Raw genomic sequence first — 26,327 nt, forward strand, 5'->3', positions numbered from 1 at the left:
AATACAAAAATAAAAAGCGATATTTTCGCCTTATTTCTAGGGGTGTAATATTAAACATGCGCAGTCAGCTCATAGGCATAAAACACACGGCGTCCCATAAATCGATCGTACAGGATACGAATGAAATGTCGCTGAGCACATTGAATTTTAGCCACATTGGTCAAATTAATACATTTCTAAACTCTAACTTGGTACGGACAAATAAAGAATACAAGAGAACAAAGCAGTTGACAATCGTACCTTTTTTTTGTCATTCTTTATATCAGACCTAACTTTCTGTACGATGCAATAAACAATGCTTGAAACATGTTCGAAGTTAGTCGGGAGTCAACAAATATTCCTAAGTCGCGCGTACAACTCGCTATTTTCAAAGGGATGTTATCAAGTGAATATTCGTATGATAAGTGGTCAATTTACGACTAATGAAACAACAAGTGTCTTAGTTGGGTCAATATGCAAAAAGTTAGAAGCACACCACTCCGCGACAGAATTCACATCTTCCTGTAATTATTCACAATCCTGCGCTGATTCTATTTCACAGTAAAGCTGAATATCATCAGCGTAGAAAAGGAGACGCGAATGACGCAAACATTCTTCAAGATTATAAACAAAGATATTGAAAAATAAAGGGCCTAAGATAGACCCTTGCGGAACACCGGAAGTTGATTCATAAGGCAAAGAGTACTTAGCACCAACGCGAACATAATTTAACCGAGTGCATAGGTAGTCTTTAATCAGTGTGCACAGGCTGGTACTAATGCCATTAGTCAGGATTTATGGATAAGAAGGTCATGATAAAACATCAAATGATTTTGACAGGTCGAAGTATACTGTGTCTAACTGCCTCTGATTAGCAACAGTGGGTCCCACAGCATCAAGAAAAGAAAGAAGGTTTGTTTCCACAGACCTGCCTTGAACAAAGCCATGTTGGCATACACTAATCTTATGCTTAAATAAAAATGACAGATGTGTAAACACCGCTATTTCAAACAATTTTGCAAAGGAGACAAGAGGGACACGGGGCGATAATATTTGATGTTGCTCACGCTGCCACTTTTATGAATTGGCCCAACTATTCCATTCTTCCAACAAGAAGGAAACGCACTCGTACGCAGAGCAAGATTAAAAATGTGCGTAAGGAGAGGAACAAAAATTGAAAAACAATCTTTAATAACAAAACTTGGTATTCGGTCGTAAGCAATGACACGAAGTGCATAGAGAAAATCTACTGAACATGAATGCCCAAATTAGTGTACGGATTGATCGCCGTCGCCGTAGCACAAATGGTAGCGCAAGCGCGCGTAATGCGAAGGTTGTGCGTTTGGCTCCCGCCGGCGACATATTATCTTTTTGTCCACTTTTATATCCCTTTTCTTTATTATTTTCCACATTCAATTTCAACACAGGTAATTTGCCCGATGCTCTCCTTGGCTTTATGTGGTCATGATTAACAAAATTGAGCCACGGTATTTTTTATTGTTTATTAAAAAATGTTCTCATCCTATTGGGCGTCTTGGCTGTAGCAGGGGGGTACAGCAAGTTGCACATAACGGAAAAAATATAACCGCACTAGAAAACCTAAAGAGGACATAAAGCAATGAATGTTGGAAATACAAGTACAATACAATAACTACCAAAACAAGTACCCGATCGATAATACAATACTTTGGCTACAAATACATGTTGTAACTTTGTGACAGTGATATCGCAAGCAGTTTGAAAGAAAGACTACAGGATGTATTCCAGAACAGTCTGACAACGTTTGCACCACACCACTAAGATTCAATTTCATAAAAGGTTTTTAACGCGTTCCTAAATGCCTTCAATGCTACTCGATTGCAAAACAGACACCGCTAAACTGTTTCATTCTTTAATCGTACACGGAAAAAAATGAATAAGCATACGTGTCCATATATGCTTTTGAATTGAAAATGCATGATTGCTTGACCTGACGTTTCTAGCCTGCTTGGAAGCAAGATAGGGTGTGGTTGAATATTGAAGTGGTCGTTTTATAAAAAGAAAATAAATTTAGTCTAGCCAATTTCCGGTCTTGAGCCAGTGTATCGCAGCCAGCATTTCCAGCAGGTAAACATTACGATTACATAAGCAGCAGTTGCCGGGAAGCGTGAGAATCAGTCAGAGATCTTTGAATGCTATCGCGCTCCACTCTTAAAGGCGACGCTTGAGCGTCCTACAATTTTAACAGCTAAGCTGTTTAAGCCAGCCGTAATAGCTTTAATTTGCGGCGAGGGTACCATAACGTTTTTTTCTGCAGCTCGACAAATTCTGTCACGTCTGGTTCCAAACTTAAGTCTTTCGAAATTGTTAAACCTAGGTTTTCCATCATTTCATCTTCAGTTATAATTGTTGAATTTATCTCATAATTATACTTAACATGCTTGGTCCTATTCATAACTTTGAGCATGAATGATCTAGATTTGTTAATATTCATTTTACATTTTGCAGTCCATACTTCTACAACTTTAAGGCCTTGGGTAAGTGACGCCTGCTTTTCATATTATTGAAAAAAAAAGAGACTAGCTGAAATAACATTAACTTTTTAGCTCAATTACTTCTACTTGTACTTCGAGGCATCTTTTTCTTCTTTGAGTTGGTCATTGCTCGCCTGCCTCCCTCAGAATTCTATTGAATCGTGGGTTTAACATCACAATGCAACACTGAGGTTATGAGAGACGCCAGGGTTGGATAGCTCCGGATTAGTTTTGACTATGGGGGTGCGAATGTTGAAATTCTCGAATACAAATCGAGTACGAATAAGCAGGAAACTGTCTTCGAATATCAAATGTGTGCGTAGTATTAAAAAGCTGCAAAACCAGAGGTAAATATTTGGAGGACGCTTAAATCTTCGCCTTCAAGAGTGGAACGCGGCAGCATTCAAGGATCCCTGACTGCTTATCAGGCTTCCCGGCAACTGAAGCTTTCTTTTTCTCCAGTTGGACCTCTGCGCACGGCTGCCGCAGGGAGCCTACACGCAACGCTCTTTTGCATGTAGGCTTCCCTAGGCTGCCGAGGAGGCGAGCGCCATCTGGATGGCGTTTTTGCAAGGAACAAACCGCGGCGCGCCGTTGTATGAATGGTAGAAATGCTGAATAAGAAGTTTGTGTTGGAGTTTCCGCGTAAGAGAATTATGCTTTCTCGTATACTTAAATTATAATCCGACGCTATCACGCTTGTAGGTTGCGTTTAAGTTGCACTTTACGGTTTTTCTGACGCATTTTACATTGAGAAATTCAATTAGCTTACTAAGGCCTCTGCGCCACGCGGAGGGCCTGCGTGGTCGGGGTGGTTCGGATGATTTTCGCGGCAGCGGAGGCTGACGCCGACGCCGGATTTTCCGCGACACGGGGCCTTTGACGCTATCACGTTAAGAATAGCTTTATTACCATTGAAAATATGTAGGGACTGCATTTTTGAAGGCTGCTGCAGGTTCAAGACACTCATTACAGGTAATGCAATCAGATAATGTCAGGTAATGCTCTCAGACAGGTATAATAGGCGTACATCGTATATTGTTATGAAACAGCCACAGAATAAAGCTTGGTACAAAAGAAACCGAAACTGATTCTGTCTCACGGGTGTGACGCAGATAGACTGAAACAGAGCAGACGGATAATGAGCGCATCATGCGAAGTTCTCAGTGAATGACGATACTCTAAGGAGAATGCGGCGCAAGCATATAATTCGTCACTTGCTCGAATATTTGCCATTTCTACCGTTATTCGGCCCTCCCCGAGTATTCGGTAATTTCCGAATATGCATTTCTCGAATCGAATACGCTTCGAATAAGGAAAATATTCGATTCCTACTCGAAATCTAGAATATTCGCACACCCCTAGCTTTGACCATGGCTTCTTTAAGGTACATCTAATTCTCTAAGCAGACAAACGATTATGCGTTTCGCCCCAAAGAAAATGCTGCTGCTGGGAGTCCAGCCCTCGACCTTGCGCGTATCAACAGAAAGCCATAGCCACGGAGCCATGTACCGTGACGGCTAAGGACGACTATTCAAATGTGCGCAAGTATTGACTCAAGTTGAGTCACAAATGTTCGCAGGAAGTTGGTGCGAAGGCTACGTAAATCTAAATACAAGCGCTTTGGTTTTAATAGCGAGTAGCTGTGACACACTGGGGGAATCTCTCGTTCTGTGGTGCATTTCCTATCGAGGTTTACGCCCAGTATCGTCAACGAACTTGTCGGAAGTGGCGAAACACAAGAACAGACAGGAAGTCAGTATACCGTATATGCATGCATGCATGCATGCATGCACGCACACGTATTCAGATCTTCACATAAGAACTCGGCACAAACGTCAGGAAACGATGAGACGTGGGACTCGGAAGGCCGCGCGATCGTCGTGTCTTCCAACGACGGCACGTGTGACAGCTCAGGCGACAACCACCGGCGAACGTCAGTGGCATGGTGATGAGGCTCGAAGACGTGGGAAAAAACATACAAACAACTAAACTGAAACAGAAAACCACGTAGGCTTAGCGCGCGAGACTCACTCGCGAGTTCCTCCTCCTCATGATTCATGCATGAGGTGCTCGCTCGTGCACGATCCCTTGCATGTTCGCCGAGGCTCGATTGTTTTCGATATATACAAGCACCCCGTTTAGCCACCGGATGCCCGAACGGGGCGCCGTTCGTCTCGCCCTTGGTTTGTGGGAGCCAGGCACATCTAGCTCAAACATTTGCTCACTCACACTTACGTAATTTCATACGCTTCCGGCAGTCTTCAAAGGCGCATTGCGCACTTGGCGTCAAGAAGTGGCGGCGTATGGGAGGATGGAACAAGTCTTTCTTTTTATTCTCTTTATACAAGAGGGCAATAGAGACTCGTTCGATGTATTACGGCGTGTATAGGAGTGATTTTTTTCTTCTCGACCGCTTCTAAGCAAGAGGAAGTTCTAGAGGGCTGCTGCGTGGGCTATAATACTACAGCCGCTACGCCAGCTTTTGTTTTTTTACGCTACACGTCTTGCCAGACGACATATTATAATATAATTAAATGCGTGCAGACCTTCTTCATAAAGAAGCTGCGTGAGTACAGGACCTGTGTAACGTATTGCCCAAAATTAACCGACCGTAGTCCATAGGCTAATCTGTCCGCATCTCGGCCTCTAAGGAATTTCTGTTATGTGGCTTTAATCCATGCACAAAGTCAAAGCAGACGGCGAGCACCCGCTGTGATATGCACAAAGTGTTATGCTTTTGTGCGAGAAAACCCTTTTGAGCACATCACCAGGCCTTATTATTAGGGCCGCGTATGCCGTGCCTTATTGTTAGTTTAATAATTGTTGATCTGCATTTGTTATATGTTAATAGGTTTTCACATGCCTACTTTTTATCTCTCTGTGTGTAATAATGTTATAGAATTTATTAATAAAGCAGCCTAGCGACTTTATTATGTAAGGATTTTCTTCCACCAATTACACCATTTTTTTTGTCACACATTGCAAAGTGTGGCTGGTAGTGACGACAACGTAGGCGTGCCCTCATTCCAGCAATGACGAATGACAAATATATGGAAAATGAAAATAACCATTACATAATAAGGCGCAGAATATGTTCGCAGTGCGTCTGTTACTGCTAGTACTTTGGTTCACTGTTTCTTCGTTCCGTCGCTGTTGCAAACTTCCTTACTTGTGTATGCTTCGTCGTACGCACAAGCTGCCTTCTGGCTACAACTATCCTCTTGAAGATTAAATTTTTATTGATTGATTGATTACTACTTTAACGGCTGGGTTGTCTCGCTCCGGATGGCCAACAGTACTCAAAGCAGTAAATATTCAAATGACTTTCTCTGCCTTGATCAGCTTCTTTCATTTTTCCCCCTCTGATACATGTAAAATTGCACTCCATAACTTGAATGTTTAGATGACATCTTGCCCAATTAATGCGCCTAACAATTATTTGATACCAAACACTAGTACCGAATATCAACCACCTTCCCACCTCCATGGCCGTTATCACCGACATCAAGAGCTTCAGGACTGCCATACATGAGTCCTTTGAAATATATCGTTATTTGTTAATAAAGTTGTAGTTATCTTTTTTCTTGCACAATGCTTGCAATTATCCACTCCTTCATGCAATGCCCTCGGACTAGGAAGCACCTGAAATAACTAACTAATAATAATTAACTAAAACTAACTAACTAACTAACTAACTAACTAACTAACTAACTAACTAACTAACTAACTAACTAACTAACTGACTAACTAACTAACTAACTAACTAAATAACAAATAAATAAATAAATAAATAAATAAATAAATAAATAAATAAATAAATAAATGGGCTGGCGAAGCATCGCACCTAAGCATTAACGTAAACTCTTATATATTCCGCCTGTCAAACAAACTCAACAGGTCGCACCATAAGGGTGAGGAACCAGCGGCATGCATTATATATTTTTGCCAGGTTGCTCGATTATGCCTCATTGATCAACCTAGTATGGGCTTTAGGGGCGTATTTATAGATTTGGCCATTATCGAGAATGTTTTTTAATCGAATACAGACTTAGATTGAAAATTGGGGTAGTATAGCGTCGGAATAATGGCGACCGTCACAAAAACTGTGCTAGAGATAAGGAAAGAACTATACCACGATGCGAGATCTTCTCAGACTCGAAGTTGTATTCAATTCTCCCGTGAAAATATCCATTAAGAACGACCAACGAAATACATGCATACATAGAGCACAGATAAAACAAGTCGCACTTGTCTCAACTCGAGATTACCATGTTATACGGTAGGAATTTATCAAAGTATGCATAGTCGCGTCATGCTCGTTCTCGATTCTCGATGGACTATGTTATTTGTGTTTCAAGTAAAAAAAAAAAGAAAATGTTCATCAGCTCCCCTAGTGGTGCATCTGAAGCAACGGTGCACGGATGTTTTGCATATCGCCACCATCGGAGTGCGGCCCTGGCGGACGGGACTCGGACCCGCGACCTTGTGCTCGATAACGCAACGTCACCGAAACTACTAAACCACCGTGGCGGGTCTGGCGGTCTTCCGACTCGCGATATAACTATTCAAACACTACAAACCTTGAACAAGAACGTGTACAGTTGCTGTCCTTCACGTGGAAACAGCTTTGGTGTGTGGTTGCTACTTCAATTGCCACGAGGAATGCTAATGGTAGCTGCGCCAGTTCGCCTATCGGCGGACACTGTGTTATTTGCCAGTGTATACCTTCAGTGGTGCGCAGTCTTCTGTCCTTTGTGCTTGCTTAATTTGCACTACAATGACTTCACCGAGTATCAATTGCATAAAAGACGAGTTACAGTGATCCAAATCATTGTTTGAGTTTTTTACGTAAATTTCAAATTCGTGGTGTTGCCACGTTGTAAGAAGATGAGGAACTCGACAGTACCAAAACTGTCCGTCACAAGTTGTGCCCAGAAAACAAGCAACACTCAAAGCATAACTACAGCGGCGAGCGCAGCGGTAAGTCGCGAAAATCTCATCTACGGGTCAAGTGCGTCGGCTGTTTAGACGTGACTATCGTACATTCCGGCCTTATCGTTGGGGCTCACGTACACGTAGTACAATGTACATCACAATTCACGCGACGCACACAATCTGATAGGACCGGATATATTTCACCATGAAGTATCGGCGACAACACTCGAAAGTTCCGAAGGCGCCTCTTGGGCCGAGCGATAACTTTGTAACGGTTGTTAGCCGATGAAAAAAAATTAGATGTAAGGGAAGCTTCTGGTCCATTTGCTTTGATTGTCGAAAATTGGCATTGATGGTGACGGCGAATGTTTATTTTCTTCCAGCGTTGAGTCCAACACGGGACTGATGAGTGATGTTAAAATATTACTTGCGTGCATCACTGCTGTTTCGTAGTACACTGAACACACAGCGAGACTTGTTGCTTGAGGCATTGTTGCGCACCATTGTTCGTAACATCCGAGATGGTTATTATTGCCATTGCTTCACACGGCACAAACGCATCGTGACAGAAGTGTAAACTTAAGTGAACGACGGGGCTGTACGTGCGCAAACCACAATGGAATTATGAGGCACCGTACAGTGGCGGACTCCGGGTTACTATTGACACCCTTGAGTCCTTTAACGTGCACCTAAATCCAAGTACACGAACGTTGTTGTATTTCGTCCCTGTCGAAATGCTGCTGCCGCGGTAGGGAGCGAACCTGCGACCTCGGCTAACGCCGTAGCCGCAAAGCTACCGGCGGGCACAGAAGTGTCGATTTGACGTTGTTGTGCCATAGCACCTGCCATCATCGAACCCGTCCCTCTGGGTCCTGCGACTAGTCGCCAACGGGAGGCGGGACAAATACGGCGCGGGGGGACCTCGGCAACTGCCCCGTCTGTGTCTGCCGACGTGCAGCAGCCCCGGCCATCATCGCCACCAGTCCTCGGGGTCCTGTCGACGAGTCGCCAGGGGGACGCGACGACACAATGCGACGCGAGTGACGTCAGCAACCGTCCCTCTTCCTCCTGTCGACGAGGAGCCGCCGCCAGGGGATTTAAGGAGGAACGGCCCATTGTTAAGCGAGAGAGTCGCCACGGCCGCCCGTCGGTCTGGTGCGCTCTTACTGCTTTGACCAGCTATCACCAGCTAAGGGCAGCTATTACCAGCTATTACCTGCTATTCCTGCTATATCTGTACATATTTGTACATATTGTATAAAGCTTTTGTCTCCTCTTCGCCTGCTTCAAGACTCAGTCTCTCGTCCCGGACCCCGAGTCGCAATAGTGGATGGCAGCTATGGGATTGGCGAACCAGTATCTGAAAAGCGGATGGCAAGCTGCGAGATACGAGGAGCGAAAGCGCCTGTACACCGCTCGATGGCAGCTACCAGATCGACCGGCGTCAACCACTTTGGCTGGGTGAGTGCCGATGTTTGCTTTCTTGTCGCCAGACCTCTCTAGCACAGGCAGATGTAGTAGAGTGTTGTTTTGGTAGGCTAGCATACGATTTACCTTCCTGAATAGTCGATTCTAGTTTAAGGTAAGGGTATATTTTGTGGGCAAGCAACACGAGGAACGAGATCGCGATGGAGGAATTCCAAGTTCAGGACCTCATTCAAATTTGCGAGGAGTTGGGCATTTCCGCCGGCTCCGAAAAAGCAAGAAAAGCGATTCTCGACGTGATGCGAGCGGAGGACGTGACGACCGAGGAAGCCGAAGAGGCTTGGGAGATGATTATTGAGCGAAAGCTGGAGGCAAAGGAACGCGAGCGACGTGAGCGCGAGCTTGAAGCGAAAGAGCACGTAAGTCCCGAGGAAAAGGCAAGACTAGAGAGCCGTCGACAGAATCAAACATGGATATGGCGCACAGCGCGATACCATCTTTGTAGTTTCAAGGCGGGCGATAGCATGTTACTTTTCTTGGGGACATTGAAAAGGTTTGCGAGAAAGAAGGTGTCAACCGGGACCTCTGGTCCGAGCGGTTGATCTGTTGCTTCCTCGTAGACTCTCGTGTGTTCTGGAACGCCTGCTTGATGAGGAGAGGCGGGACTACGATGAGGCAAAGATGGCTCTGTTGAGGCATTTTGAAGCTATAAGTCAGGCCGACTGCGAAGGCCAAGGCGGTAGCGACAAGACCGAGCTTGTCGAAGATAGACCTAGTGTGAATGGTTACTAGCCCAGGAGACGATGTGGTGCCATTGGCGCACACGCTAGGTGACAGGCACGAACACGATGTTGTTTCGCGTCTAGAGAGGCCGCTTTGGGAAAAGTGGCCGACAGTGGCTCTTTTGATTTAGATAGTTGCGACAAGGCGAAGCCTGCGATGAGAGACCGCAGGGCGAGCCGGCTAGCTCAGATGGCGTCGGATGCAGTCATGTCTTATCAGAGGCACATACATCTAGCGACGACCACGAGCTAGCTTGGTTTTGCCGTCCGGAGCCACGTCGTTGCGACAAGAAGGCAGCGTACCTACGAGTACGCGTGCCGAGACCGCGAGCCCTGTGAGCCGCGCGAGGGCAAACGACGAAGCGCAAGCGAGAAAGTCGGACTCGGGCGGCGGATACTCGGCAAGCGCGCCACCCGCAACACGTTGGGGAAACTCAGCGGTTCACCGCGTACAGTTGGGGGAGTTGCTCCCGAGAGTTACCGAAACTGCTGCGGTCCAGGCTGGATCCGTGGCCGATGACTGCTGTGTCTATGAAAGGATATCGCGGAGAACGTGTACATTAGACGCCGCAAATGCCGCGGGTTTTCACGCGATATCATGAATTGTAAGCAGAAGAAGGTAGTGATAGCACAGGAAGCATCAGGTATGCTCGAGTATGCGTCCGCAATGGTCGCCCCCTTCCTGGTGAGGGTCGTGCGAGGCGTAGACACGGAAAGGGGCAGAGAAGCGACGTCGACGCGGGCCCGGGATGCCAGCCGCGCCCGGGGGTGGATGCGCCGCTCCCGAGTGTTTGGATGGCAGCAGTTTGAAAGTCACGGCTACCGGCAAATCAGCTTGTTCTGGTGTCGCGAGTGGCAAAAGCGTACGCTCGAGAATGGGCGAACCGCTCGAGCGCGTCTGAAAGGGTGTGCTTGCGAGCACCAAGTGATTGTGAACATGGTACTTTGAAAGCCATTTTATTATTTTTCCTTTAGTAATCATTTTGTTTGGTGTGTTTCTTGCGTTAAAGTTGAGTCGCGTGTTGAGCGCAGGAAAGGGTGGATATGCCAAGAGCGCATTTTTATTGCTTTGGTCCTTTTTTTCTCGAGACACCGACTGTTTTAGTTTGTTGATCATTAATTTACTGAGGCCTGATTCCTGAACTCTCAGGTAGAGAAAACGTCAGTGTTTTCATTTGTTTGTTATTGTTGTATACTGGGTTAGGAAAAGCCTAATTTTAATTTCGATTATGATTTGGTTTTTATTGTACGCGTTAGTTGTAAGTGCCAGTATATAATTTTGATTCACCTTTGTTTTTATGTCGTTCGCGTGAGTTTCTTATTTTTTGTTAGAACCGCTTCTGTGCTTTAAAAATGGTGGGTACTCGTTTCGCCGAGTGCATTTAGACAACACTAAGCGGCTGGGCTCTTCGGTGGCATTTAGTCAGATGTCATTCGCGCTTTGTGAAGTGGCGCCCAAGCGCAAACATTAGCGGCGTTCAGCTTTGCGTCACGGCTTTCGGGGGCAAAATTAAGCCATCTTCGGCAACTTGATCTTTGCCAACCCGCCCGCATTACAGTTGAGAATCGCTTGCGAAGCAATCTGATTTGATTAAGACTCGCGCATTGACAATTAAAAAAAAAATGTGGTTGATCCCTCTTATATAGGAATCGGTACAGAACACGAAAGTGAAACGTGTCTTCACAGAAGTAGTGTAATGTTTATTGCACATTGATATATAATGTCTATTGGTGTTTTGTGGCTAAAGCGCCCTTAGGCGTTGATGCACCCACGCTGACGCCTGGTGGCACGTCTCCTCCATCACGACTACCAACGTCGATGACCATGAGCAACCGTCGTGCATATGGAAGCTGCACTACGCTGCACACGCTAGCACAACGTGAAAGACGAAGCACGTAACTGACACACTAATACAACGCGCAAGACAAAGCACGTAACTGAATCGTCACCGAGTCAAATCAGCGCGTACAGCGCGTCGTAATTGCAGCCTCCGCGATCAACTTCAGAAACATTTTCAGAGCTAATTGCGGAGGCCACGCTCCGCTGTGCTGAGTACGGTGAACGCCACCTAAGTTGGCGTTGGTAGTGCTTCTTGATGCCAGCGTCCCTTCGAATGGGCATCGAGGCGTCATAGTGGGGAGACCACCGAAGTTTCACTGTCGGTGCGCGTTAGTGTAATAATGCAGTACTTCTCTTTTCTGCTCGTAGGCGGGGCACCGCCCGAGCAAGAGCGCGGGTACACGGAGGAGTGTTAGATATATAGGCGCGTCTGTGTAGCTGTCTGCAAATGCGTTTTGTGGCGCAATGGGGTTAAACGCTCGGCGATCTATCGTCGCGGACCGAGAGGTCGTGGGTTCGATTCGAAATTTTGCATGCTTGTGGAACTTTTCTTCTGGTTTCTTTCGTCTTTGTATAGTTCTATGACGTATTTCCGTGACGGAAATACGTCAGGAAGTCTTGGTGGACCCCGGCATAAAACACTTTCGTGTTAAAAAAAAGGAGGTCCGTATCTCGAATTTCTCTCTCAGATACGTGTCTCGTGTTGTTCGGGATTTTTTGTTGTTGTTGTTTTATTTTGTTTTGTTTTGTTTAGCGTAGCCAGATCTCGAAAAATGCTTTGTTCGATGATTTTGGTCTGGCGGTTTGGAGAGCATTCGGAGGGTGCTTGCTTTGGCCGGAGTGGTTTGGCGTTGTTGATTCTTGGTCGTTCCAGTGGACATTATCAGGACCGAGCAGCAGAAAAGACCACCGGCGGGAAAAGCGGCAGAGCCGATACCTCCAGACCATCCTAGACGTCGCCCAACCGGCGCATCCATTCTTCCGAGCTGCGTCGGACAGCTCGACCTCTGGATGCATTGTCTGGCGGCGGGGGTGCTGTTGTGCCATAGCACCTGCCATCATCGCCACCCGTCCCTCTGGGTCCTGCCGACTAGTCGCCAACGGGAGGCGGCGACACAATACGGCGCGGGGGGACCTCGGCAACTGCCCCGTCTGTGTCCTGCCGACGTGCAAGCAGCCCCGGCCATCATCGCCACCCGTCCCTCGGGGTCCTGTTAGTCCTGTCGACGAGTCGCCAGGGGGACGCGACGACACAATGCGACGCGAGTGACGTCAGCAACCGTCCCCTCTTCCTCCTGTCGACGAGGAGCCGCCGCCAAGGGGATTTAAGGAGGAACCGGCCCAGCCAGAGAGTCGCCACCGGCCGCCCCGTCGGTCTGGTGCGCTCTTATACTGCTTTGACCAGCTATCACCAGCTAAAGGCAGCTATTACCGGCTATTACCAGCTATTACCTGCTATTACCTGCTATTCCTGCTATATCTGTACATATTTGTACATATTGTATAAAGCTTTCGTCTCCTCTTCGCCTGCTTCAAGACTCAGTCTCTCGTCCCCGACCCCGAGTCGCAATAGGACAAAGGCATGCATTAAACGAAGAGGTTGTCCTTGAGTCTATGATGTCGATTGGAAACCCCCCGAACAAGATGAACGGCGTTATCTGTGTTGGCAACCAGCTTGGCTATAGTCTTACCGTTCGAGCCACCAGACTCGATGATAAGAGACAAGATCGTGTGTAAGAGATATGGGTTAGGATACGTACTCGTTTGCAAAAGCCGAAGTGTGAGGACCTGAGCTCTGTTGAGCCGCGGATGTGGAAGGGAATAAGTTCTGCGTGCGAAGTAAAAGTGTTTAGTAATCTCATTGTAGGTAGAGGGAATTTCCCTATTCTCTGGGGAGTCGTCTCCAAGCTGTTCGGGGATAGCGCGGTTAACCAAACGAGCCTAGGATACTGATCGAATCGACCCTGGGTATGTGGCCTCCATTTCTAGCGGAGAGCTTAATGTTGATATTCCAAGAGGTATCCAGCCTTTAGGCCTCGGACCGTATTTCTTGGGTCGATATAAAAGAAGTTGCGATTTTGATGGAGAGCATCGAAGCCCGGAGGGTTCGAGGTAGGCTTCGATGACGTCTATGGCTTTTTGAAGAGCACACTCGACGTCACCTTCGCTAGCTCCGGTACAGCATATAGTGATGTCATCAGCATACATGGTGTGTCCGATGCCCTCATTTCCGATAAGCTTTCTGCAAAGAACAATAATTTCTATGTTGAATAGTGATGGGGAGATAACGGCACCCTGTGGTGTACCTTTGCCCCCCAGCTCTAGTGGTTGTGATTCAAGCTTAGCAACTCTGAGAGTAGGTTTCCTGTCAGTAAGGAAGGACTTGAAGTAGTTGCAAAGCCTTTGGCCTAGGTTAAGGTAAGATATTGAGGCTAAAATATGCGAGTGAAGTATGTTATCAAACGCTTTTTCAAGATTGAGGCCTAGAATGGCTCGAGTGTCACTGGAGTTGTTATCAATAATCTGATATTTAATTAATTCCATGGCGTCCTGTGTAGGGACGGTTCCGTTCCTCCAGATCTCATTAATTTCATCTATCGTTGTGCTAGTTTACCCTCTCCGCTCATTAGTTCTTTCGATGCAGTCCAACACTTCTCCTACGAAACTTTCATCAGTGGTTAGTCTTGAGTTCATTTGCCACAGCTCCCAAGAGAAGCTGCCGCCGTTTTTCTTTCTTCCTGTGTCACATTTAACTAGACAATGATCGCTGAAGGAAATGGGATAGACACGGTAACTGTTACACGTCGGTATTGCTGCAAGCGATACGTAAATGCGATCTAAACGAGCATGGCTGTTTCTTTGAAAGTGCTTGAAACGCACATCTCGCGTCTCTATTATACAATCAGCCACGTCCTCTAATTCGCATTCAATAATTATCTCGGCCAAGATATCTCTACTTTTATCGCTTTTTAAACCTCTATTTGGCCTATCCCGGGCACTCAGAATACAATTAAAATCACCTAGTAATACCATATGCTTATCAACAGCCATATGCTCCTTTAACTTGAAAAACAAAATTCAGAATAGTAAAAACCAGTCAAAAGACGAAGGACAGAGAAGAGACGTGGCACACACGACGACTGGACTAACAACTGTGCTTTATTGAAAAACCCCGTCTCTCAGGAAAACCCGGCGAGCATGCGCAGCTCAAAAGCCGACACCCACACACAAACAAAGGTGATCGCAAAACGCCACGTAGCTAACGCCAGTGCGATAGGAAACTAAGTTCCTTCTGCATCAGTGAGAGAGAGAGGTAGAACTGATGCAATTATCGCCTTGCAAATTGATATGGTAAGCTTCGAGAATTTCACGCTCCGTCTTGCCCTTGCCCCTACCAAGGATTTTAACGTTGGAGAAAAGCGGGACGCAGCCGCATTCCCGACAATGGCGAGGCAGATTTGCTCCATCAGAGGTGTTCCAAGAATTGTAGTGTTCTCGCAGCCTCTCATTAATACACCGGCCTGTTTGACCGATGTAAACTTTTTCACAAATCAGCGGAAGCTCATACACCACACTTGTAGCACAAGGAATGTAACCGTTGTCATGACACGCGGGGGGTCTATTCCTGCCGCGCGCCACACGTGAGCAAAGGCCTGAAAGTTTGCAGGGAGCAGAAAAAACAACGTTAACGCCCTGCCTCGCAGCAACTTTCTTGACGTTATGGGAGACCCTATGTATACATAGGGCATCACTTCAAGTCTATTCCGTTCAGTCGCCGTTGGGTCAGCCCTTTTTCGCTCTCGCCTCTTAATCTTTTGCAGCAACGTTTCTGCCACTGCCTTCAAAAGCGCTTTTGGGAAACCAGCGGCCACCAAACGATCTAACTGGTAGTCAAAACTTGATTTTATGCTGTGGTGGCAACTCTTTTTCAAGGCATTTCGAAAACAATTCATAGCAATCCCTCTCTTAACGACTTTTGAGTGTGCGGATGCGTACGGCAACAACGCCTTTTTACTCCTCGGCAAGAAGCACCAGCACACATGGCCATCGTCAAGAAAAGTTAGTTCAATTTCTAAAAATCTAATCGAGTGGTTAGTAGGCAGTTCATGTGTAAAGCAATGTGCACTCGAACAAGCCTTAAAAACCGTCAAGACCTGTCAACTACGACAGGCAAGGAGTCATTCGGTGAAAGATTTAAAATAATCAAGAAATCGTCAACATATCTGAAAACTTGGCACACACGTTTATCAAGAAGAGAGCCTTGAAGTATGTTGTCAAACTTCGCGAAAAATATCTGGCATAGGACTGGTGCAACGCTAGCCCCTATACAGATTCCTTTCTTCTGTATGAAGAGGGAGTCCTTGAAAACTACTACGGTGGAGGAAAGGTACACTGTTAACAGTTCCAAGAACGCATCAACAGACACTCCGCAAGCATTTTGGAAGGCGACTAGGCCATTCTGATCAATCAGTTCACGCACCGCGGCAAACAGTTCACCATGAGGTATGCTATAAAACAAGTCCTCTATGTCCACAGGAAAGGCACTGTTGGCACCAGGAATGCCATTGCTGAGCATTTCAACTACTGCCGAAGCATTCACTACACTGTAAGGGTCCGGAACGGAAAGGGACTGCAAGTGAAGCTGCAAAAACTGACCCACCACCTTCTGCCACGTGCCTGCCTCTGTAACGATAGCCCTTAACGGGCACTCAACCTTGTGGGTTTTTGCAGTGAAGAACACTTGGAGATGATTTCCTTTGCATTTCTTCACCTTTTGAGATAGGGTTAACAAATTATTGGCATTTAGGAAACTAACAGCTGAAGACTTCAGATTTGAGGGCTTCCGTTGCGTAGGCTGGAAGTTCTTGGCCACTGCAGTCAATGCTTTCTCGCCGAAGGTGCTTGTGGGAAGGACCACAAACCCTCCCTCTTTGTCCGCTTGAAGTAGAGTCAAATGGTTATCGATGAAGTGGTCCACGACACGGTGAAGGACACGGTTACTGCGCTTTTGTTGATTGCCATCTCCCTTGCGTAGAGCGTCGATCCCTTCAGACAGACACCGTTGCTTCTCATCTTTGTCAGCTTTCTCTGCTACGCGGCGTACACTGGCAAGAAGTTCATGGCCGCTGACACAAGGATCCAAACTGTATTTGGGGCCATTCTGAAGAAGCTCATGAATATCCCCAGGAACCGATGCTCCTTCCAGATAGGTAACAGAGCCTCTGTGGACCATAGGACGTTCCTTCTTTGGCAAGTGCCGGCGCACCTGATTCCAATACACCTCAGTTGCTTGGCCTGCCAGACGTCGGTGTTCTTGGAGGCAACGGAAGCCGGAAGATTCGCCACGTCCGGAGAGGCACAAAACCCGAAGACAGTCATGCAGGAGTCTACCACTGAGTTATCCCCTCCCCCTTTCTTTATTTTTTCTATTGCCGATTGTGACATACAAAAAACAGAAGTACAAATGATAAAAACATCAGCCTTCTTCGGCATACGTAAAAGGGAATAAAATCTTCTCACAACCAAATCATCAAGAACAGAAATCCATTCAGGCGGTTGAGCTTACGCACGATACACTTCCCTTAGGCTCACAGCACTTTCAATAAAGTTTTCGCGCACCGAACGGACGCTACCATCGGCATGTTGCATTCGTGTCCTCCAGAGTCTGCGGAGGCCCAAAAGCACGATTAAGTCATATGGTACTCCCTCTTCCTTTGCAATGGGCAAGAACCTGATGCCATATGGGTGCAGGGGAAACTCTTTTTTGACTGCTCGTTCCAGGACATCCCAATAAAAAATTGGGTCCCAACAGTCAACACACACATGCTCTACTAGCTGTCTCAGGTTTTTTGCATAACAGGCAGTTATGGGACGAAAATTTCCTTTTCATGCAGCCACGTCTTAACAAGTAGTGTATTTGAGTGTAACTTGAAGAAAAAAAGTTTTCACGGATGGCTTAACCGGCAGCCTATTAACTCGCTTCAAAACATCTTGCATTGGGCCTCCACGGTGAGGTAAACGATAAATAGAAATCGGCAACATTGTGTCCACGAGATTCTTATATAACTTCCGTTTCTAAACATTACACAAGTACTCAATGGAAAAACGCACGTGCAGTAGCCGGAAAGGAAGTACAACCTCTCGCATATACCCACTGATAGCACTACACATACTCTCACACGATGAGATTACGATTTCTGGGAGATGTCTCTGCAACCTCACTTGGATAGTAGTCCGCAGAAAAGAATCCCTTTGATCTCGGAGAAAATAAAACGGCGAAACAACTTGACGCAGAAATAAGTTCACGATGCCAAGCCCTCCTTGCTTAACTGAATGAAACAAGTTGGTACGACTGGTTCTCTCGCAGTTTGACACCCAAATAAAACAGCAAAAACGCGGTGGATCTTCTGGATACTGGCCCGAGTTGCACACAGAACATTCATAATGTACCATATTCTAGATACAAGAAAAAGGTTGCAGACGGAGGCGCGCGTAACATTGATGACAGCCTCCCTTGCCATGTATGTGCTTTCTCCCTCGCCCTTGACACTTGCTCATTCCAACATTCACTTGGATCTCGATAACACTCAAAACGAACGCCGAGGTACTGCGTTGGCAGGCAGTATACCATCGCAGCCGGGAGAAGTTATCGGATATCGTTTCACAGTCACCATGCCAAACACCAGAGGTCTTGTCCCAGTTTATCAGACATCCCGTTTGCTTGCAAGATTAATTTATCAACCACACTGATCACTTTAGTAATATTGTCCCTATTCGAGCAGAATACTGCAATATCGTGCGCATAAGCGAGCATTTTGACATGTGCTGACTGCAAACGAAAGCCTGAGATGCGGTCACTTTTGATAACAGCAAAACAGAGTGGCTCTACGTATGTTGCAAACAGAAGGGGCGACAGTGGGTATCCCTGCCTTACTGACGAACGCACTACCAGCCTGTCTGAGAGGTCATCATTTACAACAATGCGCGTAGTGCAGCTTGCATACGCCATTCTGGCGCCTTCTATTATCATACGGTCTACTTTAGCGTGCTCTAGTATGCAAAAAATAATATCATGTGATACGCGTTCAAAGGTTTGTGCCAGATCTAGGTGCATCATAGCAATGCGATTCCCCAGCTCATCATAGCATTCCAATACCGTACGTGCTACATGTACGTACATTCGTGGCAATGCTGCGTCCCTTGGTTCCGCAAGTCTGATCATAGCAATGCGATTCTCCAGCTCATCATAGCATTCCAATACCGTACGTGCTACATGTACGTACATTCGTGGCAATGCTGCGTCCCTTGGTTCCGCAAGTCTGATGCGGTCCAACCAAGTTTCGTTATCACACCCTGTAATCTGTTCGCTAGGACCTTCATGTATACTTTGTAATTAACGTTGGCGAGGCTTATCGGGCGATAGGACCCCACCAGAAAACGCTTATCTGGGTCACGTTAATTTGGGATCAACACTATGTGCGATGTGGTGGATGACAGTGCATGGTACTTGTTTTCGTTTATACGCCTCAGCCAACACTCTTAGCAGTAACTGAGCGGCTATGGGCTTAAATGTCCTGTAAAACTCGGCACCTAATTTCCAATAGAATCAGCCAACCAAGAGAGCAGGCTGGCTTCAGGAAGGGATATTCTACGATGGATCATATTCATGTCATCAATCAGGTAATCGAGAAATCTACTGAGTACAATCAACCTCTCTATATGGCTTTCATAGATTATGAAAAGACATTTGATTCAGTAGAGATACCAGCAGTCATAGAGGCATTGCGTAATCAAGGAGTACATGAGGCATACGTGAATATCTTAGCAAACGTCTACAAGGATTCCACAGCTACCTTGGTTCTCCACAAGAAAAGTAGAAAGTTACCTATCAAGAAAGGGGTCAGGCAAGGAGACACAATCTCTCCAATGCTATTCACTGCATACTTAGAAGAAGTATTCAAGCTCTTAGAGTGGGAAGGCTTAGGAGTGAGGATCAACGGCGAATATCTCAGCAACCTTCGGTTTGCAGATGACATTCTCCTATTCAGCAACAATGGAGACGAATTACAGCAAATGATTGAGGACCTTCATCGAGAAAGTGTAATTGTGTTGAAGATGAATATGCAGAAGACAAAGATAATGTTCAATAGCCTGGCAAGGGAACAAGAATTCAGGATCGCCACTCAGCCTCTAGAGTCTGTAAAGGAGTACGTTTATCTAGGTCAATTACTCACAGGGGACCCTGATCACGAGAAAGAAATTTACAGAAGAATAAAATTGGGTTGGAGTGCACACGGCAGGCATTGCCAAATCCTGACTGGGAGCTTACCACTGTCGTTGAAAAGAAAAGTGTACAATCATTGCATTCTACCGGTGCTAACATATGGGGCTGAAACTTGGAGGTTAACAAAGAAGCTCGAGAACAAGTTAAGGACCGCACAAAGAGCGATGGAACGAAAAATCTTAGGACTAACGTTAAGAGACAGTAAGAGAGCGGTGTGGATCTATCTATCTATCTATATATCTATCTATCTATCTATCTATCTATCTATCTATCTATCTAGCCGCCTACGTCTTTGTGCTCTCATGGTCGTTTCGTTAACTTGGTATGTACCGAAATTAGCATACTATGACAAGAGTATATGAGGAACATAAATGATATGTCATGACATGCGTGTCATGTAGGTGATATGAAACAGCCGCCTACGTCTTGGTGATCTCATGGTCGTTTCATTAACTTGGTAAGTACCAAAATTGGCATAGTATGACAGGAGTGTATGACCACGGCCGCTGGATAAAAAAAAAAAAAAAAAGGTGCGGCCTGCAGCGTCAGACGCGCTGCTATGGGAGCGAACGTGACCGCCGTAGTTGCATTGTCGGCCGCTCGGCTAGGCGGAACGGCGCTAGCTGACGGGAATGCATGGAACGCGTCGGCTTGCACGCACGACGGCGTTCCAAGCGCGTTCCTGACGCATTTGCTATGCCGATGCCAGACAACAGCCCCCGGCGTGTGGCGCCGCGGCGGATCACACCGTTTTCGATGCACGCGGCAGGCCGCACCTTTTTTTTTTTTTTATCCAGCGGCCGTGGTATGACGAACATAAGTGATAGGTCATGACATAAATGTCATGACAATGACCCAGCGAAAAAGATTAACACTTAAAAACCACTGAAATGGGTTCTGACGTGGGTACAAAGCGAAGGAAACACTAAAGGATGGTAGTAGAAGTCATCTTCATGAGCATGACTCAGCAAAAAGGCCAATGACTCAGCGAAAAAGGATTAGTACTCAAAATCAGTGTTGTACAGAACGGCGTTCCTGGATCTAGTTCCTTTTGGGAGGAACGCCACCGTTCCATTAAGGGTCGGAGGAACTGTAACGGTAACTCGTTAGGTTTACGAAGGAACGGCAGAGGGAACGGCGTTCCTTCTGTAAACGTTCCATGGCATTGAACAGACGCATGCACGTACGCAGCACATCATGCGGGGCGGATGGGCGACCGCGTGAGGCGCAAAAAAAATACCACTTGCCTGTCACCTGAGTATAGTGCATTTTACAGCGTAAGCTGTTATGGGCTCATTCCAATAGCGATGGTGTCCGCCGCCGCCGCCGCTGGTGGCCGTAGCCGCTATCGCCGGAAATGCGAAAAAAGTGCACGATTTTAGCCGGGATCGAACCCGCGCCCGCTACGTGGGAGTCGGATACTCGACCACTAAGCCACACAAGCGCTTGCTTTCGGGTAGCGGAAAAATGCCCTATAAGCGCTCCTTAGGCAGGCGCAGACGATCCCAGTCTCCACCAGTATGGTGGCGCCATTTAGGTAAGGCGCCTGCAAACGCAGTGTGCGCAGGCGCAGACGACGAGATGCGATTCAGACGAGGCGCACAGTCAACGCGATCCCGAGCTGCCCGAGCCTACGCCAGTATGGTGGCGCCATTTAGTTAAGGTGCCTGCAAACGCAGCGTGCCCGACATGTAAGTTGCATATAGCAATTGCATGCTGCATGTAACTGCACCTGGAAGCAAGCTAGATGACTATTTGTCACCAGCCCGTTTTGAAGATTCCAATATAAACAATCATGATCATCATCATCAACAAGTACCGTGCCACGGGTCAAGGGATGTGATATGTGCGCCCGTATTCTGGATACCTCTTCGGTACACGTTATGACGTCTCCTCGCAAGTTACGAATCGCTGCTGAAGAAGCGAATCGTAGAGCTACGTGCGCGGCTATAACCAGGCTTGATCGGGCTCAGCAGACTGCTGTGCAGCGAGCATTACAAGCCGCAGCTCGCCATGGACGTCGACGGGACAGTTCAGATCGTTCTCGACAAAACGAGGCGAAGAGACTTTGCCACAAAGATCCTGTTGTGCGTGGTGCCGAAATTGGAGCTACTCTTAAGCCGCTCCACCAGCTTACGCTGTGACTGTGCTGCGAGTGCCGCACAGGCCTGTTACTTTTTTTTTCCGTGTGTTCTCCGCTATATTTTTTTAGCACTAGGGTTCAAGATTGTCACGTGACGCTCCCTCCTGTAGAGAATCAACATAAAGACAGAGTAGGCTGCGGTGTCCAAACCAGCCAGCGCAGATGTTGCCGCCTCGTCCGCGCCCGAAGATTTCTTCTCGTTTGGTCACCAAACCCTTCCAGCCGAAGAACAGGATGAGCTGTCGTGGTACCTGCTGGTACCAGTTGACTACCCGCTGTGACAGATGAAGAACTTCGAGGGACTGAACTAACTTTTCTCCAAGTACAGCACAGCAGTACCCTCAAGCGCTTCGGTGACCGGCTCTTCAACATTGCCATCGAAGTGCTGACGAAGAAATGGGTTCGTCTGTCGGGCACCAACATCGAGATGCAACTCTTGCTAAGTTCAAACAAGGGACTTTACTAGGTTACGAATACGCGTATGTATAGTGGACATCTTTATTCCGCCCATACTGCAATATTGAATCAGCATTCATTAAACGCCTATGTATTGCTCCTTTCGATGCGATTTCTTGTGCAAGAAATTTAATTATTTTGATGCATGTGAGTATCTTTCTATTTGCACATCTGAAGCGCAGTATCCTGACTGCGCATTTGAAGACCGAAGTGGAAGGTGTCATGTGTGGCATTGTAATAGACGAGCACCAAAGTTGCAGTTAACATGCCTGGAGTATGTCCGGTGCTCCCTGAAAAATTCGTCTAGGAGCGTTTCTTTTGATTCTTTTTATCTCCAGATTATCTGTTGCCGGCGATGTTCAAATTCGTATAATATACGTAGTTCGATGTGAGTTCTAAATTGGTCACTTTATTTCGCCTCAGGATTATCCGCCACTATATTTTAATAAAAAAATCAAATGTAACGTTAATGTAACGACACGTTCCAATGTTCGAAGTGTAACTGGAACGCGTTCCATTCGCATTAAAGGAACTTCTAACGGGAACTCGTATCAATATGGGGAAGGAATGAGGAACAAGCTTTCGTTCGTTTTTGAGGAACGTGTACAACACTGCTCAAAAGCCGCTTAAATGGGTTCTGACGTGCGCACTAAGTGAAGGAAACACTAAGGATAATGATAGAAGTCATAGTCATGACCATGACTGAGCAAAAAAATGAGAATGACTAAGCAAAAAAAGATGAACACTCAAAAACCACTTAAATGGGTTCTGACGTGGGTACTAAGTGAAGGAGACACTAAAGGATGGTGGTAGAAGTCATAGTCATGACCATGACTCAGTAAAAAGGACAATGACTCAGCGAAAAAAGATGAACACTCAAAAACCACTGAAGGGGTTTGGACATGCGTACTAAGTTAAGAAAACACTAAAGAATGGTGGTAGAAGTCATAGTGACGACCATGACTCAGCAAGAATGAGAATGACTCAGCAAAAAAAGATTAACACTCAAACACCAATGGAATCGGTTCGGATGTGGTACTAAGTGAAGGAAAAGGCTAAAGATTGATAGTCGGATTCATTGTCATGAGCATGATTAAGATTTTCGCCTTAATGTCTCTTATGTGTAGCTAAAGGGACTCCTGAAGACTCATGACAAGAATTTCATGACATGCGTGTCATGTAGGTCATGAAAGAGCCGCCAACGTCTTGGTGCTCTCGCGCTCGTTTCTTTAACTTGGTAGGCTCCCCGCACACTGCTTCGCATAACATCGATTCCTACAGGGCGTGAGGTCTGCCGGCTTTTTCTTTGTGTCGGTCGGAGCAACTCTCTTCTATGGCTTTACTTTTTAGCATCTCCTTGAAGTCTTCCCACTGAATGGCAAAAGGATTGGACCGCTCCTCGAGCAGATTCTGCATTTCATCTGCAATGTCGTTTACGAATCCCTCGTCCTCCAAGAGCTTAGCATTGCATTTCCAGAGATTCCAGTTGAAGCACGTACTCCTTTCTTTCACACGAAAACTTGCGATAACCAGGCAATGATCGCTAAAAGCCACAGATTCAACTCTGTAACCTGTGCAAAGGCGTACAAGTTCAACGGATGGGTAAATCCTATCCAATCTGGCATGGCTATCAAGTTGAAAGTGTGTATTGCGGTCTATTCCTGTAGGTGAATATGCTCCCGATACCCTCTAAGTTATTGTTATGAACCAGACCGTTTAACGATTGTGCACTCCTATCACGCACAGGCGGACACTTCACTCGATCGGCAGCGGCACACACACAGTTGAAATAGGCCACGAGAAACAGCAGTTTGTCACAAACAATGGAATACTCTAAACCAGGGTGTCTACCAAGTTGACATTTTCAGACTCCCTGAGTTTTCCAGGTTTTCCCTGAGTGATTTTGCTAAATTCCCTGAGTGAAACGGAACTTTCTTTTACATCAAGATGGGCTGACACCATTTGCCTGATGCTGTCACTCTTTAGTAAGCATGTTAAAAAAATGTCGCAGTTTCACCCGAAAGGCGAAGCATGAATTGCGATAGCAAATTAGTAGAGAGCTACACGGAGTAAGGATAGTAGTTTTATCAGCTGTATAAAATTAGACATGCAGCAGCACCAGCAATGCACCGAACTGTTGTCGACGCCGTCGGCGTTTTACCCGCGTTCGCACCGAACGCGCACGGCGCTGGTGACTGTTGTCTGTGCCTCTGGGGGCGGCTCGGAAGTTTTCGACGAGATCAGAACGGGACACTCGTCGAGCAGCGTCCGAAGTCTTTACCACCTCCTCGCCTCACCACATCTTTATATAAAAACACATTTGGTGCCGCAGCTAAACGTCGCCTACCCTCCCTCCCTCCATTACCGCAACTTTCGTTCTCTTTCAATGAAATTACAGCTAATTTAGGGACGGGCGAATAGTGGATTTGAGGTTCGAAGCGAATGGTGATTTGGTCAAATAATTTCGAATCGAATAGTTCGAACAGTATATCACATACTACAGTAAAACCTAGTTAATTCGAATTTCACGGGATTGAAAAAAAAATGTCCGAATTATCAGGGTATGCAGAAAACAATAAGCAAATGCTTACTACGTCAGCACGATTTTATTAGTATAACGGACGAGCAAATCCTTTCGCTATGTAGCACAAAAGCAGTGCGGATGCTGCAATTCTCGTCATCTCGTGACTGATTGGCTCTCGCAGCGGCGATCGAGGCCTCACGACTTCCTTCGCAGCACGGCCGCGGCGCGCGCCATCATTTCCAACACTACCGCGCGCACATCCCGATAATTTTTTCGCCAGTAAGCTCAACGCCAACGGATCACACGTCCATCGTGATGTAGCCGGTGCGCTTCATCCTCGACAGCTTTGCCCCGAGTCAAACCGAAACAACTGCTTGTTGCAACCACGGCCGCTATCGACACGATTATGAACGGCGACTTTGCGGTGCTTAAGGGTATGGCCACGATAGCGGCAAAAACGCCCGCGTCATGCCGCGAGCGGCAACACATCATGGGCCATATTCTGAAACGTTCGCCTAGGCGAAATTTCTTTTTTCGCTTTCAGGCATTCGCTGATTAACTGTTTTAGCAAAATTGGATGAGCTGATTGGGTGGTTGAGCCCAACGTCATTCAATTTTGTTCAACCAGCCAATCAGCGCGCACGCTGATTTCGCCTAGGCGAACGTTTCAGAATACGGCCCCATGACGCGCGCGGCAAAAGCGGCAGGAATCGGGGGTTTTACTTTACGGCTTGCCGAGGGTGCCGAGAGCGACGAGGATGACGTCACGGAGCCAATGGCAACCGGACCTCTGCCGCTCCGCGCCGGGTTATCAATTGACGATTATCGTCTCTCGCGGTTCTATAGAGGGATTTCTTGACGCTGTCCGATCGCACCCTTTTCGCTCACGGTGATTCCGCGTTCCGAGAGCGCGCGAGATCATATCGCGCTGCCGCGCGGCGAGACGCGATTACCACGGTGGACTTCGCGGCAAGGCGCTGACGCGCGGCAACTTGCCGCTAGTGTGGCCGTACCCGGCCGACGCACGCACCGAGTCAGAACGAAACTACCGTTCACAGCAACAACTTCAGACGAAATCGCGGTCGCTATCTATGCGATCATGGATGGCCACTACGCAGCTCTTTAGGCACGCGGCCGACGGGCGTATTGAGTCAAAACGAAACTAAACGAAACCGCTGCGAAAGAAACCGCGGCAGCTATCGACGCGATGATGGGTGGCGACTATGAAATCCCGCGGCCAACGCGTTGTTATGCGCGGCGGTAAACGCAATAAAGGCACAAATAGGCACGAAGCGTTCCGTCGTTGCTGTCACTCACGCACGATTTCCGCTGCTGACTATGGCCATGCGGACTCCGCCGCTTCGTTTCGGTTGTGCGCTAGCGCCGTTTCTGCTCTTCTGCGTCGCACATTTCAGGCTCTTTAGTGCAAAAACATATAGCCTT

At 46.8% G+C, this 26,327-nt stretch overlaps 2 protein-coding genes across 2 annotated transcripts in view; one reads left to right on the forward strand and one right to left on the reverse strand.

Moving 5' to 3' along the window:
- LOC125944697 (xaa-Arg dipeptidase-like) overlaps positions 1–26,327 on the reverse strand; it is a 208,911-nt gene that overhangs the window by 181,638 nt on the left and 946 nt on the right. The window lies entirely within an intron of this gene.
- The window catches only part of LOC119433349 (uncharacterized), a 340,855-nt gene that overhangs the window by 114,186 nt on the left and 200,342 nt on the right, over positions 1–26,327 (forward strand). The gene's annotated exons all lie outside the window — the stretch shown is intronic.

Source organism: Dermacentor silvarum, chromosome 1 (assembly GCF_013339745.2).
Source record: "Dermacentor silvarum isolate Dsil-2018 chromosome 1, BIME_Dsil_1.4, whole genome shotgun sequence".
NCBI lineage: Eukaryota > Metazoa > Arthropoda > Arachnida > Ixodida > Ixodidae > Dermacentor > Dermacentor silvarum.